Raw genomic sequence first — 19,036 nt, forward strand, 5'->3', positions numbered from 1 at the left:
CCAGTGTTGTCCATAGACAATGTAGCTTGGAGAGCATCTCTGGAGCACATCCTTCCCCGCTGCAGGTGGGAGCCTGAAGTCCCTGTGGTAACAAAAGTAATAATCTATGTGGAAAAAAATAAATAAGTATAGTTTGGGAAAAGCATTGAAACAAAATGTAGAGTCTTCTGTGTTCTACGAATAAGAAGGAATTACAGGCCAGCCATGAGCAGGGCTTTGTGCTGAGAGCTGGACACGACGCGGTGGCTGAAGTGGAGCGTCTTGTTCACACAGCAAGTCTGTTGCAAGATCTGGGAACAGAACTTTTCTGCCTTTCCCATCCACAAAGAGCAAAGCTGATATTTTTCAGTCTAGATTGTTATTTTCTTTCTTGGATTAAGGAAAACAAAAATGAGAGAGAAAGAAAACCAGTGACTCATTGCAGTTTCTTTGCTGAAACACAGCTGCCCTTGTCACAGGAACAAGATTCTTAGAGCCTGCATCCAAAATTTATTGCAAAATAAATCTGAAACTTTTAAAAACAAGGAGGCTAAACTATGTTTCTCATTCTTTTTTAATTCATGTTTGTGAGCGTAGGTCCAGACTCCAGCCAGGATCAAGGGTAGAGCTGGAAACTTGGGAGAAACTAAGTTCTTGTGAAATTTTCAGACAAATTTTGGAAGCCCACACAGCCTACACTGGTTGGACAAGCTTCAAAATAAGTACATGCTTCTCAAAGCTTTGATGCATCTGGACCTTGTGGGATTTCTGCCATTGACGGTCAGCTTAGCTTCGCCCACACCACCACTCAAAGGTAATATTGCATTTCTTTGTCGGGTATTGCTTTTGAAAATGTTCAAGAAATCCTATGATCTCAGTTTAAGGAATAAAAGGACTACTTACGTGTGTGAAACTCCTCCAAACATCAGTGGTGTAATATTTCAATTTTAAGAAAAACATCCCTGCTCTGTCCTGTCTTTCTGCCTGAGTAGCACCGAGACCTTGCTTTGGACTTGCTGAACCTTGAATTGCCACCTCTCTGATGCTTGCAGTTTCCCCCAGTGGCATAGTGCCAGATTTCCCCAGATGAACATGCACCTTGGCAATAAACCTGCCTTGTTCAGGAAACCTGGGAAACCTGCTTGGAAGTGACACTCACTGAATGGAGCTGTGTCTCATGAACCTGAAGTCTGAGCTGCCTAACAGAGAACAGGATGACCACGCACAGTGCTCAGGGAGAAGAAGTGGAAGTGCATGGAGAATCCAGGGAAGGGCTTCAGAGGGGTCTTTTGCTCATCCTGACTGAAATAAAAGAAAAAAATGATGCTGTGTGAGTAAGTAAGCCAAGTGTGGCCTGTGTTTGCAGCCACCCCTTCATTTAATGAGCAAGCTCAGGAAACAGAACATCCTGAGGGTAGGCAGGAGGCAGTGCAGGGGACAGTGTGAGATGGGAGGGAGGAAGGATGACCTGATTTTTGTTCCAAACTACATCTCTTTTACTAGCTGTAGTTACATTAATAGAATAGCAACTGTTGGGCTGAGATTTTTATTGTTGTTTTCTGAGTTACCTGAATTTCCAAGAGGTGTTGTGTTCTATCTTTTTTTTCCTTCTTAAGACGACCTTCTTCCGTGAGCTTATTTTAGACCTAGTTGAATGTCCCAGAGAAAATTCCAAATGGTCCTTAATACATGAACTGTTTCCAGAAAGGAGAAATTCTCAGTGGACTATGAAACTATTTTTCAATCATGGTGTATGGCACACAAACCACAGCTGAGTTGTATTTTTTCTTTTTCTTTTTCAGTAGGAAACTATTGCCCAGTGAGTTAAAAGAAAATAAAGGATAATGGAATTTTTCCGTAAGGCTGGAGCCGTTCACAGGGGTTTCCTCCCCACTAGATGTCACTGGAACTGTTTGAAATGTTTGGAACAAACAGCCCCAAACTGCCCAGGTTCAGAGGTTTGTTATAAACATGAGACTTGGAGCAGGTTTCTTTAGAGCTGTGCTCTGGTTCGTGTGCTTTTCTCAGGCATTGGACTGGGAGATGGGCAGCCACAGGAAGTTCAGGATTTGGGGACAAGGTAGGTGAAACTCATGAAGTTTGGCATTATTCCTTGGGCAAGCCAAGTGGACTCAAAGTCAATGCTTGGGGCTGCCACCATCATCTGGCTGGGAGGTGTTCAGAGGAAGAGTAGGGTCATGCAGGATGCAGGTGGGAGCAGCCACCTCTTCTTACAGAAGCCTGTGGCTGGGGCTTGGATTCTCATATAATATTCTGTAAAACCAGTGAAATTCTGACAGCTCATGCAGTTAAATTCTCCATGTCTCTCCTCCTCAGGAGTACAGATCTTAACTCCCGAGGAAAGCAGCTCCTCAGATTATTAGGTCTACTATTTTAATTCTCCCTGTAGTTTCAATCGACTACAGGAATCTTCTTCCATTCTTATTCAAAATTCAGTTTAGTGTGATTATGTGGCCATGCATCAAATATGGCAGTATAATATGTCCTTTCATCTACTTGCCATAATACATCCCTTTTAGTGCCACATAAATCCCTGAAAATATTACTGTCTTCTGCTCTTGAGATTCTTCATGTGCCTCTTTGCCTTACTGCCTTCCTCTTCTATTGTTTCTCCAAGCTGAATTAATTCCTTTTTTCCCCCCAACCTGGCTGCTATGCTGTAGCCCTGCTTCCGAGCAGCTGCCATGAAACAGCAATGCTTCCAGAGGAGGAGAGGAGCCAGGAAGAGCTGTCCGAGCAGCTTTGACACAGCAGCTTTGACTACTTTCATTAATTGGTGCCCCAACATCACCAATTCAGCACATCCCACCTGTAGGCACAGTTGGCTCACACAACGAATGCACATCAAAATAGGGTGTATTCCCTTACACAACTCGAGTATTAAGTTGGCATTATATTAAGCCAGCAAAATTTCAACCCTCTCAATAAATTCAAGAAAACGAATTTCCTCCAGCCCCACATCCCACCATCCACTGGCTCAGAGCACCCATTTGTACCCTTCCCTCTTGCAGGCCATTTTGGGGTCTCATTCCTTCTGCCACACGTCCCAGTGAGTGAAGGAGCTTCCCTGCCCCACCACTTCACTTTACAAAATAGAGAAGTCTCTACATTAAAAAAGTCCTGACAGAGTACATTCAGCACAGGACAATGCAGAGGAAGGTTACAAGTATATTAGGATAAGGGCACCACAATTATATGAAGAAGTCTGGAGAGAAAAGATTACATTGTTCTGACAACAACATTTTTCAAACATTTAGACCTTTAATATCATTAATTTAAAGTACAAGATTAAATATTTTATGCAAATATTAGACAACAGCAAAGAGCTCCACATATTAGGATTTAAAACAGATTGAATGCATGCAAGACATATTCATTTCTTAAGCAGTTTAGTTAAAAAATCGGTATTGTCTCTATTAGGATTAACTGACAGTAACTCTTTGTGTTCAAATGGATTTAACTTCACTCTGGTTTGTTTTCCAGATATCATTGTCTCCAATAATTGTGGATAAAGGGAAATGTAAGAGGACAGATCAAGTAAAAATATATCTTCACATCATAAACACAGAATTATGTTTAAATTTCATTACTAAATGGGATTTCGGCTTCATATACCATGCCTAATCCTACACCATAAAAGATGTATAAAACCTCTTGACAAATTCTAACAGACTTTGTGGAAGTTGCATATATTGATTAAAACATCAAGCAGTTACATACAAACCAATAATGAATTACTTCTTGTTGGAAGATAAAACTTTGTGATATTTAAAATTACAGACTTGAAAGTAAGTAAAATTACCCCTAATTATGCAGAAGGGAGCAACACCTTAGCAGTAAACAAGATAAGCACCTCAAACAGCACTAATAATTTTAATTAACATTTTCTAGTTTCCTTTCACCTCCTTTCAAGGTCATCTGCTACCTTCTCCTGGTACAACATTACAGCACAGTGTAAAAACTTACATTCCATTGTTAACTGCTTTGAGAAGCCAAAAAATATAACTTTCTGGGAGGGATTCTTTTATTTTCTTTAAAAAATAAGAAAAAAAAATTAAAAACTCTTAATTGTGTGCAAAAGTAAATAACGCACTGTGCAAAGCTGCCAGGAAGGTCTCTGCAGTGAGCTGCTGTCAGAAGTCAGAGCCCAGCAGCCGGGATTGGGCCGTGTGTTGGGGCCTGACTGAGCACCAGAGGCAGAATTCTCCAGGGAGCTCTGCCTGCGAGCAGAAACCCATTCATGTTTCACGTGTGAATTTAAAAAGGTGGGCTATGTTCAGAGTGTGGGGGGGGTATTTGGATTATGGAGTTCAAAAGAAATTGAACAGTGAGCACCGAAAATGAAAATTTGGCATAACATGATAGTCCGTGCAGTTCTTGAGTTACTTCTACTTGCAAAGCAATTAGTAAATGAGTGCTCTGGAGATGACTTTGTTAAACTACTTCTTTCCTTCCTAAAAAATCCAAAAGTTGGTAAGAAATGGGCTTTGTTATATCAGTGGGTTTGTTCCATGCCACAAATTTAATGTATGAGGTCACTCGGAATATAATGTGTAGTGAAAGAATCTCATTAGGCTAAAATGAATGTAAAATGTGTCAATTTGATCCAAATGAGAACTGTAGTAAAACCATGTTTGATGTTCATGTGCAATAAATCTTTAACATTTGTCTGTAAAGTATTAGAGAACCCATAGGGAAATCTCTATTTGTGATAGCTGCACATTTTCAATGATTTTTCCTATAATCCTTTGTTGACATTTAGCATGTGGCAACGGAAAGGAAGGTCCTAAAATGAGAATTATTAATTATTATTATTCCAAGGTAAACAAGGTGGACACCTTGCCTGTGGCTGCCAGGGTTTGAGGAAAGGCAGCAATTCTGAATCCACTCTGTTGACTGAAAGTGGCCATTTCTGGGGGAAGAAGTCAGAAACCACCACTGCCCTACCTGGGGTGATGGGCTCCGGTGACAACATCCCCCTGGCTGGGTATATTTTGATGTATTCATATTGTTAATTACTGTTGTATTTCAATTTTCTCTCCGTATTTTTTGTTCGTTCATAATGGCTTTATGGTTCAGCGGACCGAAATGACTAAAATGAAAGATTTCTGAGATTTCTTCTGGGAGTAATTTACAAAAGACCACAATTTTTTAATTGCTCCTGATGTTTAGTTCTGGATATCTGGAAGGAGAGAAATCAGCCCAAGTCTTTTAGTTGCCACCCCAACCGTATCAGAGACAGCGATTTGATCTCTGTCGATGGCTTTGCTTCCTGTGGCCCACCACCCGTATTTTGAGAACTGGCTTATAGCAATGCCACGGTGTTTAGATTTCTGCAGCTCACACTTGCTTTCGCAAGAGAATCACAAACTATTCACATCCTTTGAGGAGGCTCAGGAAATAATGGGTGAAATGTCAGAAACAATTAAGAAAAATGGAGGCATTTCATTTAACCAGTAGAAGAAATACATAACTTTTGCTGAATGGCTGAACTCGAAGTGCCACAAGATTGCTACAATATGAGCACTGGCTCCTGATTATCATGAAGTTGTATTAAAAAAAACAACCTTACAACACTCACATGCCAAAGGTTGCAACACAGTCTTTGGCAGGAAACACGAAAATGCTCCAGCATGGGAAAAGTCTTCGAGCAAACTTGCATCTGTGCTGATTTACGTTTTTACAGCGAGCAACGGCAGCTTTCTGAAGGCAGCGAGCAGTTTTAGAGCATGGTGACACAGCCGTGCCCCACAAACACTTATCCCCCAGCCATACCAGCCCCTGCTTGTTTGCCCATCTCATTGCTGCCATGCAGGGCCGTTATCAATAAATGCGGTGTTCTTGGCCGAGTTTTCTTTGGCTTGCAGTCTGCTTTACAAAACCACTGCATACTTGACAGTTTGCCCTAGTTCAAAATTCTTTGGTCAGAAAAAGCCCGGAGAATGAAACAGTATCTGGTGTTGTAAAATCTTGACCAGATTCTGAAATATTGCCTAAGCCCCTGTCAGCTCGAAGGTGATTTCTCCAGGTCATGGTTTGGGGGAATTGATGGCACAGTGTGCAGCCCATGACTTCTCCGTCTGCACTACATCTTTGTCAGGAGGGTGCAGGCTCACCTTTAGCACTCGTTGCTTCCCCAGCCCCGAAGGTCTTGACAGTACATTTACTTTCCTACACAGCTTACAAGCTAAGCATAGGAAAATGAACCAAGAAACAGCTTGTCTACCTGCTGCATTTTCATTTCTCTATTTTTGTCTGAGGGTTTATCAATTACCCAAGAAATCAGAAGAAAAGTGCCACCTGAAGCTGAAGAAGAGATGATAACACCTGGTGCTTGCATTGAACTGCTCTCTTCAACACTCCCGGTACTTTTCTGACGGTGCAAGTCCATTTTCCATCTTCTACAACTGGAGACACTGAGGCAGAGGCAAAAGAAATCATATACAAGAGGTCAGAAATCCAAAGGTAAATCTGATATAATAGACAAATACCAATGTAGTGCTCTTCTTGGCTGTCCAGCAGCTCTAAAATTAAAAGCCATCACTCATGGCAGAAAGGGCCTCTTCCAGGGGGTGTAGTTTCTGAATAAGTCTTTAAGCAATAAGGCCGTGGACCAACATAAAATTTGAATATTCTCATCATTGGACTACAGTAATTCATGTTCCTCTGTCAACAAGATCTTGACGTGCTTAGCCTTAAGCATCTGCTTAAAATCGTACTGAAGCAAAAACACAGGCTTTGGTATTTAGCCAAAGAAGGGTGAGAGCTTAAGAAGAGTCAGACTGGATCATCCAGCTGTATAAATTATAAGTTATTGCCTAAAAAGAAGTTCTATATATTTCTGGCATAAGCTCTGACCGTTACAGTTTTGTAGGGAACTGTCTTGAAGTTACAGCAGCCCTGCCCGTGCCTTCCTTCAGAGAAACTGAACTGGCCCCATTAACACTTCCAGCTTAGTGATAACACTTAAGAATCTTAATTAGAAGGAAAAAGACCTACTTTTGCATTTCTTGTATCTACCCCAGGCTTTTCTGTACTGTGGTACTGTTTTTCTTAGAGTCTCAGAGCTTCATCTAGATTTGGGCAAGCTGGGAATGCCTGAAGGAGAAAATGTACAGACTTTTGGAGTGAGACTGTAGGACTGCTTGGTATTAGGTCTTCCACACTGCTTTGCTTTAGTTTGGTTTGGCTTGGTTTTGCTTGTTTTGGTTTGGATTGGTTTGGTTTGTCTTTATTCAGTTTGGTTTGGTTTCATTTGGTTTGGCTTGGGTTGGCTTGTTTTGGGTGATTTGGTATGGCTTGATTTGGCTTGTTTGTATGGTTTTAGTGTTGTTTTGTTTTTTTTTTTCTTTTTTTTGTGAGGAGGGGAGCAGCCGGGGAGCAGGGGCAGGACTTGGTTTGGCTTGATTTGGAGGCTCAGGATAGATAAATTCATTCAAAAAATTGCTATTCTTTGAACTTCTGAGTGAATGGCAAAGGGATTTCCTTTCTGTGGGCATTGATTCAGCAAAGACTCCACGTTTGTTGGACCTGAGAAGGAGGCCCCCAACAAAGTCCTCTGGAGAGGTCACAGTAGGATATCAAACAAGTACCCACTATGGGAGCTCTTTGACATTGCTGTGGCGAAGTCCTGGAGACAGAGCTGAGCCTCGTTTGACTCTCCAGGGATCGTGTTGAAGATCAGGAATGTTGCTTTTAGTATTTCTAACTAAACTTTTCCCTTAGTCTCAATTTATTCCACTCATTTTGAAACTCTTGACAGCCTTTCATCAAACCCTTCTAACAAACTCAAAGTATAGCTAGCATTGGCACTAATAATTTAGTACTGTAATTTTATGGGTATTTTAAAGTTCCTGAGTATTACTATTATTTTATGGAATGGTTTTTCCTTCTTTTCTTTGGTCTTCTTTCCTACGTTCGGTAGAATTATAGGTGAAATGTATTTCTTGGCTGCCGTTTCACCTTTTGTTCATACAGTTAAATGCTGTACTAGCTAAGGATTGCACGAGGCCCCCACATTAAAATTTTATTGTATTTTTCTATTTATTTTTGGCCCAGATCTGGGGGCCTCTCAGGCTCAGGCCTTCTGTAATGTTATTGGTTTGTGGGTGGAAGAAAGAACAAAAATGAGGTTTCTGGCCAGTATGTTATCTTTGGCCGTACACATCTATCTGAGGACCTAATTCTGCTCTGGTTCTTAAGAATGCAAATCTCAAGCAGCTCCACTGAAAACAAATAAACAAACAAAAAAAAATAAAGCAACGTAAAACCAATGTAAATGAGCTGAGAATCACCTCTTCAGGGATGCACTGTAAGCATTTTGCTATTTATGATGTAGCTGGGAGCAGCTGACTAGCCTCTCTAAAGATAAGAGCTCCCTATAACTCAGTGGTGGGCATCTTTTCCTTCATTTTGACTAATGACTGCTAGCTAAGCCAAAGATGAAAATCATTTTTATTTTTTTTTAAATTAATTATTCTTAATGAGTTCTAGTGTTTGTAACAGCTCTAAGAACTCAAAGCTCATCAAGATGAGAATCACAGCTGAATTTTGGTGGCCTTAGTACTGATTGAAGAGCACCTTGTCCTGCACTATTTCCATGCTTAAAAACAATTGGATACAATCACTAAAATACGTGGGATCCAGCCTTAATAAGTCTGGGTTATTTCAATTACAGAGAACTGTTCATGGGACGTCGCATCCTCTGAGGTCTCCCCTGCCCGTCCTACAGCTCAGGGTGAATTGTGGCCATCACATCCCACACTCCTTCCTGCCTGGTTCACTGCCGTCACCACCATTGCTTTCCTCCCCCAAACCTGTCATTCTCTTGCTTCTTTGCACATTTCTTTATGTCAGGTCTTTGGCTTGGAAACGACTTCTCCTGTGAGCCAAACCTCCTTATTCTACACTTTAAAATCCTTATGAAATTTGGCTTGCCTTCCAAAGCTAAGCCTCAGCTCCCTTGTTACTCTTCTAAATATAAAACATTTTTATTGCATTAAGTTATGCTGAAAAAAAAAAAAAAAGTATGAAAAAAAGAAAAAAAAAGGAAAAAAAGGAAAATCCCCGCACCAAATGTGAAGAAAGTGCTCAGCATAGCAGCAGATCACGTCTTTTTGTTTTGTCTTGGTATCATCTCACTTGCACATGCTCTGGGCTCACTATCTGTATTCCTCATGTGTCTCCTGCACTGAAAAGCCCCATAAGAGTTGTAACAAAAAAAGCAGTTTCCAGGCTGAACTGGAGAGTTCTGGAAATGGGTAAAGCCGCCCCATTATTGATCACGCTGCACTACATCATAAAGATAAACTTGTATCTTAGGGTATTCATTTAGCACCTTTCAACTACATTAAACTTCACTTTCTTATACAACTGAGGGCAAGTTTTGAAATTAGTTATTTATATTTTTACGAGTCCATTTTGTTCATTATTTCCAATGTAATTTTAATCATTTCAACAAAGAAGTGTCTTAATATTGCCAATAATGGCACTTGTTAGTTTAAATATTAAAATTCACATTAGAAATTCCCTTGACTACATGTGCATTATTTGCATTATAGACTGCATGCATTTCAGAGTCTCTCTCCCTATATATGTATATGTTCATACACACGTGTGTATTTTCCAGAAAAGGCAGAGTTTTAAATGATACTATCTGATCTGAGACCGCATAGCAAATGCCAAAGCAATTAGTGATAAACAAGGTCCTAACACGCCAAAATTAAAAGCCGCTAATTTTCAACTTTAAATAAATCCTTATTGTATAGCAGAAATAATTCCTCATAAAGCATTTCCAACATTCAGAGAATGCTTTTAGGACATCCAGCATTAACATAATTTTTTCGACTGGGGTTCTCACAGGACATCTGATGAAGTCTCTACCCTTAATTTTAATTGCGTAGGCTGCATTCTTAATTAAAAACTGTACAAATGGATTTTATGCCATGCCAAAAGAAATCTGAGTTCATTAGTTATAAAACCTTTTAAAAATTGATGTAAATATGTGAATTCTTTAAAAGTTTGAACTCGGAGTCCTCATTTTATGTTGAGTAGCCTTTTATCTAGAGAATAATAAAGCCAATACAAATTAAGATAGTCTGTGCTTTTCGTCGTCCTCTTTTTTTTCTCTTCCCTTTTCCTTCATGTGTGTGCGAGAGTTTGTGGGTGGTGGGAGTCAGTGTGGGGTTATGTCTTTATGTCGTTATGCTTTTCCTTGAAGAATCAAATTCATTTAAATCTAAACGGTGAAGAAAATTAGAGTGGGAAATGCACTGACCCCTTTGTACCGGGTTATATAAATATAAGTCCATATATCTTTTATTAATTCTTCATATTAAAACACAATCACACCATCTCAAGCCCATAAACGTAATGGAAATCTGTCAAACTGTAACTTCAGAGGGAAACTCTGGACATCACTTAAGGAAATATGTGCACCTTATTGATTTTTATTTTAAAGTATGTGAGTTGTTAATTAAAATGCTTTTCCATAACTTGACAAGCCTTCAAGTAACGAATGGGAAATTGCAAGATGTTCACTTAACCAGCCCAGTTGCTACCGTTCCCCTTGGCTGGAGGTTCCTCTGTCTGCACCAACTCAGTGCTGGTTTTGGTTGCACAAAATGCCACATGTACAGTCACAGGAATGGGACAGAAGTCAATTTTTCCTGTGTTTTCAATTCATCAGCAGCATGTCATTCTTAGACCTAACCTCTGTACCCATCTTTGGGCACACCAAGCTGTGCCCCACCAGCAGCCACTCTCCTACCTTTCATACCCAGGTTTGTGGCAAAGGATAAATAGAAAAAGTGAAATTTAAACGATAGTATTGCCACTTGGCTTTCAACACCACATTATATAACAGTATAAAAGGGAGATTAAAAAAATGAAAAAAGCAAATTAAACAATAAGTAAAATATTTACAAAGAACCACACTGCTTCTTTTCATCCTCTTCAGTGGTTTCTACTTTTGAGCATCTCTCGTGCCACTGGATCTCACCGAGCATGGCAGCAGGGGTGTTGAAATACCACATGAAAAGCTCTGTAAGTGCCTGTGACATTTACAATGGGAGCTGAGGCAGCAAGCACCAGAAGTCTCACAGGAGATGTGTTCTCATGGGTTTCTAACCCAATTTGGCACACTGAAGAAGTTCAACTGGACAAGCATTGGAGTAGTTTTTTCTTTTTAAGGAACAGGCAACAAAACCATTCTACCTTTTGAGGTCTGCCCACTACCACTTCTTACAGATCACAGAAACCATATTCCAGTATATCTGAATGTTTTGTGTTAGAAACACACCAAGCTGGAAGGAACATTGGCTATCCATCAGCATTAACCTCCGCCTTCTCCCCCATATTCAGCTACCCGGTACAGCAGTAGGCTGAAGGGAATGGGGTGATTCATCAGCAAACTCAGTCAAACAGACTTCTCCACATACACAAACTTTTTTATTTGACTGTTTTACTATTTGAAATTTCTGAACACATTCATAAAGCTTACCATGAGAAATGAGCCAGAAGGAATCGCTGGATTTAATACTTTAAGGAAGCAGGCAATTGTAAATTTGCTTTAACAAGGTCCAACAGTGCTGCTGGGGCTGGAGTGAAATGTGACATTACAAACACCACCATGATCCACTTGGAAACGTGTGTTTTATTATTTTATTTTCCCTAGCAGGGAGGAGAGCCCAGGGCCAGACCAACTCGAAGACGCTGCATCAGCACGGCAGGTCAAGTGAACACTGAACCTGCAGCAAGCACAGAGCTGCATCCTTGGACTCCCTCCTTTCCAGAAAATTAAGTGAGGACACTCAGAAAGTAGAGAAAGAAAAGGAGACGTCGACTGTACCCCCATCCTACACATCATAGTGATTTATACTAAAATTAATGGCACTCAGCTGCTCGCCAACTCCGTTCCCACAGCAGCAGGAATGTCGCACACTGTCTGGTAAGCAGTGCATGGTGTCCAACCTCATCAAATACAGGAGGAGGAATATGAGATTTCCATAGGAGAACCATTACAACCTTTCAGTTTTGGTATTTGCTTAAGTTTGTGCTGTGTAAACAGAGAAACATGAGACACAAAATTGGTTTATTTCTCTTTCCAAGTGCAAAAGCAGCTTCGTCAAAGAGCACAGTTCAGCCTGCATTTATCTCATCTAGCTTTAAGACCTCAAACTGAAATACTGAATTAAATTCTATAAAGGCAGACTTGCTGTATGGTCCCAGAAGAAAAACCAGTTTCTGAACACTCAAAATATTGCTTTCAAAGAACAGCAAAAGGTTTCATCTGCAAAATGGCAGATGGATCCATAAACTCTAGATTCACGTACCTATTTCATAGCAGCCAACTTCATTTCTCCTGCGATAACTGCTCTGTGAATGAAACCACAACATGTTTGCTAAGCAAATCCTTGGCTTCTTGTTTATAGTAGCATACCACTTTTTATGCCAGCTCCATGGTCAACCCAGGAGTAAAGCAAAACATTTGTTCTACAGAAAAATTCACAGAAATGGACACAAACAGACCTGTATAGTTGATAGTTTTATGAGATTGAACTCTGTAAATTTTTTTAATCTTATCCCTCTAGATCCAGTTTATGTGCACGTTTGAACAATGACTTCATATCCTTTCCAGGCAGAGATTCTGGGATGCAGTCTCCTCATTTGGCCAACACAAATCCCCCAGTGCCAAGAATTTCTAGTTTTGTATTTTGCATTATATTTGCCTTTTACATGCTCCTTTACGGGGTTCCTAGTCAACCCATTCAGCCAGTGGAACAATTCCACTTTGTACCAGAGGAAGATGTGCAAATCCCTAAAAAAGTATTAAAAATATGTTTGTATTTTTTGTTATCTCTGTCTCTCATGGTACAGATTACAACTGCAAGTCTTAAATTTGCATCTATCATAAAGGTATGACTTATGGAAAAGTTCAGTGACTGAAATGTATTCTTCATGGGCCATCTTCACCAGCAAAATAGAGCAGCTGCCTGAACTGTAGGTACCTTACCATGTATTAAGTTGAAATTAGTTCTCTGCTCTGCCTTCCCAGCCTCAAAGGCATATGAACATGATACTTCATTACAAAAATTCTTTTTTTTTTTTCTTTTTTTTTTGGTGGGTTATGGGTATATTTTGGCCACTACCTGGGGAATAGACACCCTTGTAACACTTCTTCTTCCAGCATCACATTGTGAAGGAAGCTGCGCTGCCCCAGATTGGACAGAGAGCTTTGTGGTCAGACAGGGGCCAAGTCTCTACTATGAGTTAAGGACCCTATACAAATTCCCACTAGAAATGGTGTTTTGTTGTCAATCCTGTCATTTCCCTGCACGTTCCTCTGCCTGTGTGGGGTACCACTGAGAGGAAGGAAGGTGATTGGGTGGTGGTCCTTTTATGACTGAGGGCAATATGGGTAGTTTAGCATGCTGCTAAGCCTAATTTAATTAGAGGATGGGATAAGAGAAAGAACATTTGGAAGGTAGAAGTATCTTGGAAAGAATTCACATTGGTTCATGTGGACATGCTAGCTATCTATTCTGGTGTCTTTAACAAAGCTCAAAAGAAGCTTTTTTCCTTATCACAATGGGTCCAGGCCAAAAAGGGATGAGAAGACTCTCCGTTCTTCTTAAACCACCCAGAAGTGTTTCAGTATGCTGTTACACTGTTTAGTTCATTACTTCAGAAAGATAGGGGAACTAAACCAGATGTGCAGGTCAGTAAAAGTGGTTGGGCAGGTGGGACCACACCATCCAATGCCATGCCACAGCCCAGCAGCTCCAAGCTTTCTGATGCAGAGATGTGCGATGGTGAATGTGGTTTATCCCAACAGCATCCCAACATCAAACCCCAAGTTGATCAGCTTGACAGCTTTTTAATATTTTCTCAGACTTCCTAGCTTCTTATTTCAGTTCCCAGAGTCCCATTCACACCAAACCTACAAACAGATATCTGTTTTAGAAAAACTGCTTATTTTGCATAAGATAACTTGAATACAATTTATTTTTTGTCACAAGGAACAACCATCCTATTGCACTAGCATGTATTTTTCCTTGGGTTAACACACCAATTTGGACAAGAGATATGCAGTGCAGATACAGGACATGTTCTAACGTAACTATCTGTAGTGTGTTCCAGAAATCATAAATACAGAGTTTTGGTACTTATACATCTGTAAACACCACAGTTCTCTAAAAGGAGAGAGCTGCTACTATTCTAAGTTGAAGTGATATCGAAACCTTAATTATTTACTGAAGTAGGCTGAAATCCCTCTATCAGCCAAATAGGAATGGACCGGCGAGACCTTAAATCACCAATCCTAAAAGCAGTTCTGTGATTGCACATGAGAATCCTTCTAATCGCTGTAGAGAGGAGCTATCCCAGAACAAGCAAATTGTTCACTTTCTTATGTCACACCTTCCTTCCACGATTCAAACTGGCACAAGAGCCAGGCAGCTCAAGAGAGCGAGGAGAGTGCGGCCACGAGAGGCTTTTAATTTATTGGCGGCTCTTGCCCTACTGTACAGCCGCTGCTGCCATTTGAGTGTAATGGATGAAACAGATGTTTGACACTGCAGCACCTCTTCATAACTTCACTCTTCAAAAACAGTTTTACAAGTGCTCACTCGCGTTGGTTCCCATTCAGCACAGGAAACTGAGGTCATGGTGAAACATGAGGCCCGGGCAGGAGCCTGAACTCATGTGCACTGCAGCTGGGCCCGCGCCTTCCGAGCACGTTAGCAATTTATGAAGCAGTCATAATTTTCAACCTACGGACAAAGAAATAAAAGTGTTGACACCCGTATTGTAACATCTGTGAAGGGAAAAATACGAGCCCGTTGCTAAATTCAAGAATTATGGAGGGTTTCTTTTGCAGTTAATTTTGTTCATTATCAGATGTGATTATTTTTAATAGGGGAAAAAAAAAGAAAAAAAATCCTCAGGTTTATGTATCAATGCTGAAAAGTTACTTTCTGGATCGTAGTTTTCTCAGCATTGCTCAGAAGCAATAATTTACGACGCGAGTGACTTTTCTGATATTCTGAGCGTTTTTATTTCCAGATGATTATTTTAACATATGCTCATCTCTGAATATGTCAAAAACTCTTCCCATGCGTGCAACACAGGTAATTTTGTGACTTGTTTTAATAAAGATAGCACAGGATTTGTGCTGTTCTATGTCCTGGTTCCCTTCTGCTCTCTTTCCCCAGAAAGCAATTAAGGCGTTTTGGTTCTGATATTTGGTACCTGATTTGGCAAACGATAGCAGTGCACCAGCCCGAGGAAGCTGATATGTGATGGGTTCAAAACACCGTATCAGGAGTTTTTCTTGTCCTGTAACTTCAGCTCCTTTGCAGCCTGAATGCCCCGACAGCCTCAGGGAGTTCTCCAGCACTTTCCCCAGCATGGCTGCCTGCCTGCAGCAACCCACTGCTCACCTCCAGCACTGAGGAGCTCCTGTGTCTCTGCTCTCTGTCTTGCACCTACCTTCATATATAATTGCATTTCTGACCTTGTGCTTAATTAAAGTCAGCCCTTGGGTGACTTAGTGGCACGCTATGAAGGGAAATGTGATTTTATAGAGTTGCTCAGTTACAAAGCACGGATTTATTTTTTAAGATGATAAAATAGTGACAGATATGCTAAGAACAAAGGTTTCTACAGTTAGCTGATGCCAGGGGGTCCCAAATGCAGTTTGGTGGATGGTGTTGCCACCAGGCAAGAGACCTAGGCAGGGCAAACTCAGAGCCAGCCCTAAAGTCTTGCTAATATGAGTTGTCTTTGTAAAATCAGGCTGTTGTTATGCTGCTCTACAAAAGCACCTGTAGGAAGTTTCACAGGACAGGCATCTTCGTTTCCCTGTTACAGCTGCTGATGTGTGCAGTACAAAATAAAGGCCACTAAGTCCTTCAGGCAGCTGTAAAAGTTTCTGTCTACTATAAGAGAAAGTGGCCTGTTGCATGGAAATTCTTTGAGCTCTGAATGCTTCCTTCTGTCTTTCTTTATTTCCACAGAGAAAACCTGCACTCCTGAAAGCAGCACATCTTTTGCAGTAAGAGAATGCTGAATAGCTGCAAGCAAACACCAGACACCGGGCAGTCCCTCCTGCAGTACCTGAGACTATTTGACACTACTGCAAAGGAGGTGACGTGGTCTGATTGACGGCCGTGTTCATTTTTGCAAGAAAAAGAGGAAAAAGCCACTGAAGGCAACCTCCATCAGCTGAACGAGCTCTCAGCTGACACATCATCCATCCTACAGCAGCTCAAGGCAATACCCACAATAGTTCAGCGTTGCAAGCAGCCTGTCAGCAAGCAGAATTCTTGCTGTGCTTTACAGCATGGATACGAACTCACCTAGCATGCCTCAGCATGCATTCATGCTGGCAGTGTAGATTCTTCCACCATAAAAGTCAACTCTGCCACCGGAGCAGCCCTGACTTCAACCAGTCTATATGAAGGGGGAAAAGTCATGCGTGTGGTTTACGGCTTTGTTTTCTCAACCTTTTGCAGTGGTGTGGTTGTTCTGTGTCTAACCACAGTCCCCTGATCTAAGATGAGCTGTATGACGAAGTCTAACTTAAGATTTTTTCCTCTTGGCCTCTCACTTCCTTTCGGGTTGATCAGTGAACCCAGTGTGTGTCCCCTTGCTGGTGTGAGCCAACACCAAATGAAGTCCATGGAAAGATTCCCTTTGTGTCCATGGGTTCTCTGTTAGACTCATCCTAATTTACAACAAATATAATAACATTTAGCTTTAGTGGTTAGCTTACAACATCTATGGCGATCTCACAGCATTTGAAGGACAAGGCCAGCAAATCCAAGAATTTCACTCTAGGCGACCATACTTGTGTGGAGCTAGAAAACGCATCATAGGAAAAAGTTTCACAACTAAAGAGAAGCCTACATAGTTTGGTTTGTTGATTGTCTCGCAAAAGAAAACAAAATAACTCCTTAGCAAACCTCATTAGAAGCCCATGTTTTTTCCTATGGGAAAATAAGATTGTTCCGTGAAACTGTGGGGAAAAATTGAGCTGACAGCCCAAGATTAAATTCACTTTTCTAATTCTGAAATGGAGACAAGTTTAACTATTCTGGCTTGGCTCAGATGGTTTGGGCTGTGGGGTAAGTCTATGGCAGACGTGAATGTGACTCCGCGTCTGGCCTGCAAGGGTGACCACAGGGTCCCTCTTTCCCAGGCTTGGGCAGAATGAACATTGCTCCAAACAGTGACTAGCCCCAGAAGCAGCTTTTTGTCATCACAAACCATGAAGTGGCTGATAAACCCACTTGGAAGAGCACTCAGCCAAACCTGTATCAGGTAAATGACTATGGGAGGCAGATGACTTCTCACCCCATTTTTTAATATATTTTTTTTGAAGAACTCTGAAATGTGCACTCATCAGTGATGACTTTTAAAGGAAACAATAACAATACCTTTCTGACCTCATGTTTTCTATTGGAGGAGGAAAACCCCCCTGAAAATTCTTGCTGAAGACGTCACAGCTCCAGGACCTGGAGCCTAAGGGACATCCTGGGTGCTCCTGGTGGAGGCATCTCCCATCAGAAGGGCCATGGAGATGGCATGGGCAGGGTGAAGCATATCCTTGCCCAACCACATAAGTTATCTCATGGCAAACAACCTCAGCTCTTTCCCTCCCCTCTAGCTAACACTGGCCTGCACAGTGGGCATTTGCATACTTTTAAGCTACTTTTAATTAGATCTTGAAAATTCTTCAATTTAGTCATACCTTTCCACCCTTGGCTCTCAATGACTATAGCCACTTGTGACAATCTTAGCCACTTACTTTCATTCTTAGCACAGACATGAAATCAGATTTCTGTGTTCTTTGGATGAGTTATTAGGCTTACAATTAGCAAAGCGAACAATGTCAGACTGTGTAAAAGTTACAAGTGTGAAATCGAGTTCTGCCAGTAAATTGCTACCTTTTCTTTAGCATTGCAAGCCACGCTCTCCAGTTTATTTGAACACATAAAATATGCTAAATGTTTAGCAGCACCACTGTGTAAAGAAGAGTTGGATGAAGTATATATTTTTAAATACAGTGAGTAATAAAATGTTGAGTAAATTCCCAAGAATATAATTTTGGGGCAAGTACAATAGAATGCTTAATGGCATGTATTCCCAGGTCTGCTGTTTTTATTCCTCCTTTTCTCCTGCTTTAATCTCCTCACCCAGCCAGTGGTTGTTGTTATGGGAGCTGCTAGAAAGGGTTTCATCCATAGACACTTCCAGCACTGAGAGAATGAGATGAGGAGCACCAGGCATTTGCAGTCAGTACTTTGCTTTGCAGCAGTGCACTGGGCACTGCCCTGCACACATCCCTGGCTGTGGGAGACGACAGTGAGCTGCTTGGCACACACTTGTGTAGTGGCTCGTATGGACCACAGGAAACAAGGAAAAAGAGCGAATGGGAGGAGGGATAAAGACAAACAAGCCTCCTTCACAAATTCATTTTCTCTAAATTTATTTCCTTTTCATTTAACTCGGTTGAGAAATGTCCCCCTGGACTTCATCAGAAAATCAATCTCCCCATTTAAAGTTTTAAATGCAGTTCTAAGCAGCTCGGCTTGATATGCAAAGAGGCATGAGAAATCCAAACCCTCATCAAACAGTCTGCACGTTGTTCGGAGCTGCCACTGCAGGTGGAGCCAGCATCGCTTCTCTCCATACCAAACTTTGTGGGCTGAATAGAGCTGATGCTGCCCAGTACCTGTGACAACTCCTGTAGCTGGGCTTCCATATGCATAAACTCTCCACATTTCGGATGTTCCCCTTCACAGAACAGCTTAATATTTCAAAAGACCTTTTAAATTTCTTAGCACAAATCACTTTTTACCCTTTGCCTCGCAGTTATGCGCCAGGTAGCGCAGTGAGCCCATATACCCACTGTTTAGCTGGTTTTATACTGCTGGTTTGCAGATAACTGTCTGTACTTTGTTTCAATATTCAAAACTGTCTGCTGTATGGTGGCTCTGAGATCCTGTTCCCAATTGCTCTCAGTTCCTGCTGC

General features: G+C 41.2%; 1 long non-coding RNA gene across 3 annotated transcripts; it reads left to right on the plus strand.

Annotated features, from left to right (window-relative positions):
- Window positions 1–447: 447 nt before the first annotated feature.
- On the plus strand, window positions 448–18,141 carry LOC107316307 (uncharacterized). 3 transcript variants are annotated; one of them, XR_001556271.3, is made up of 4 exons: window positions 448–793; window positions 11,675–11,947; window positions 12,877–12,999; window positions 16,017–18,141. It is a non-coding gene; the product is annotated as an uncharacterized LOC107316307 (long non-coding RNA). The 3 variants fall into 3 exon arrangements; XR_014948994.1 differs by lacking the exon at window positions 12,877–12,999; XR_014948995.1 differs by lacking the exons at window positions 448–793; window positions 12,877–12,999 and adding an exon at window positions 1,957–2,059.
- Window positions 18,142–19,036: the final 895 nt, after the last annotated feature.

Source organism: Coturnix japonica, chromosome 8, assembly GCF_054131305.1.
Source record: "Coturnix japonica strain WE chromosome 8, WE-NBRP24, whole genome shotgun sequence".
NCBI classification, from domain to species: Eukaryota; Metazoa; Chordata; class Aves; order Galliformes; family Phasianidae; genus Coturnix; species Coturnix japonica.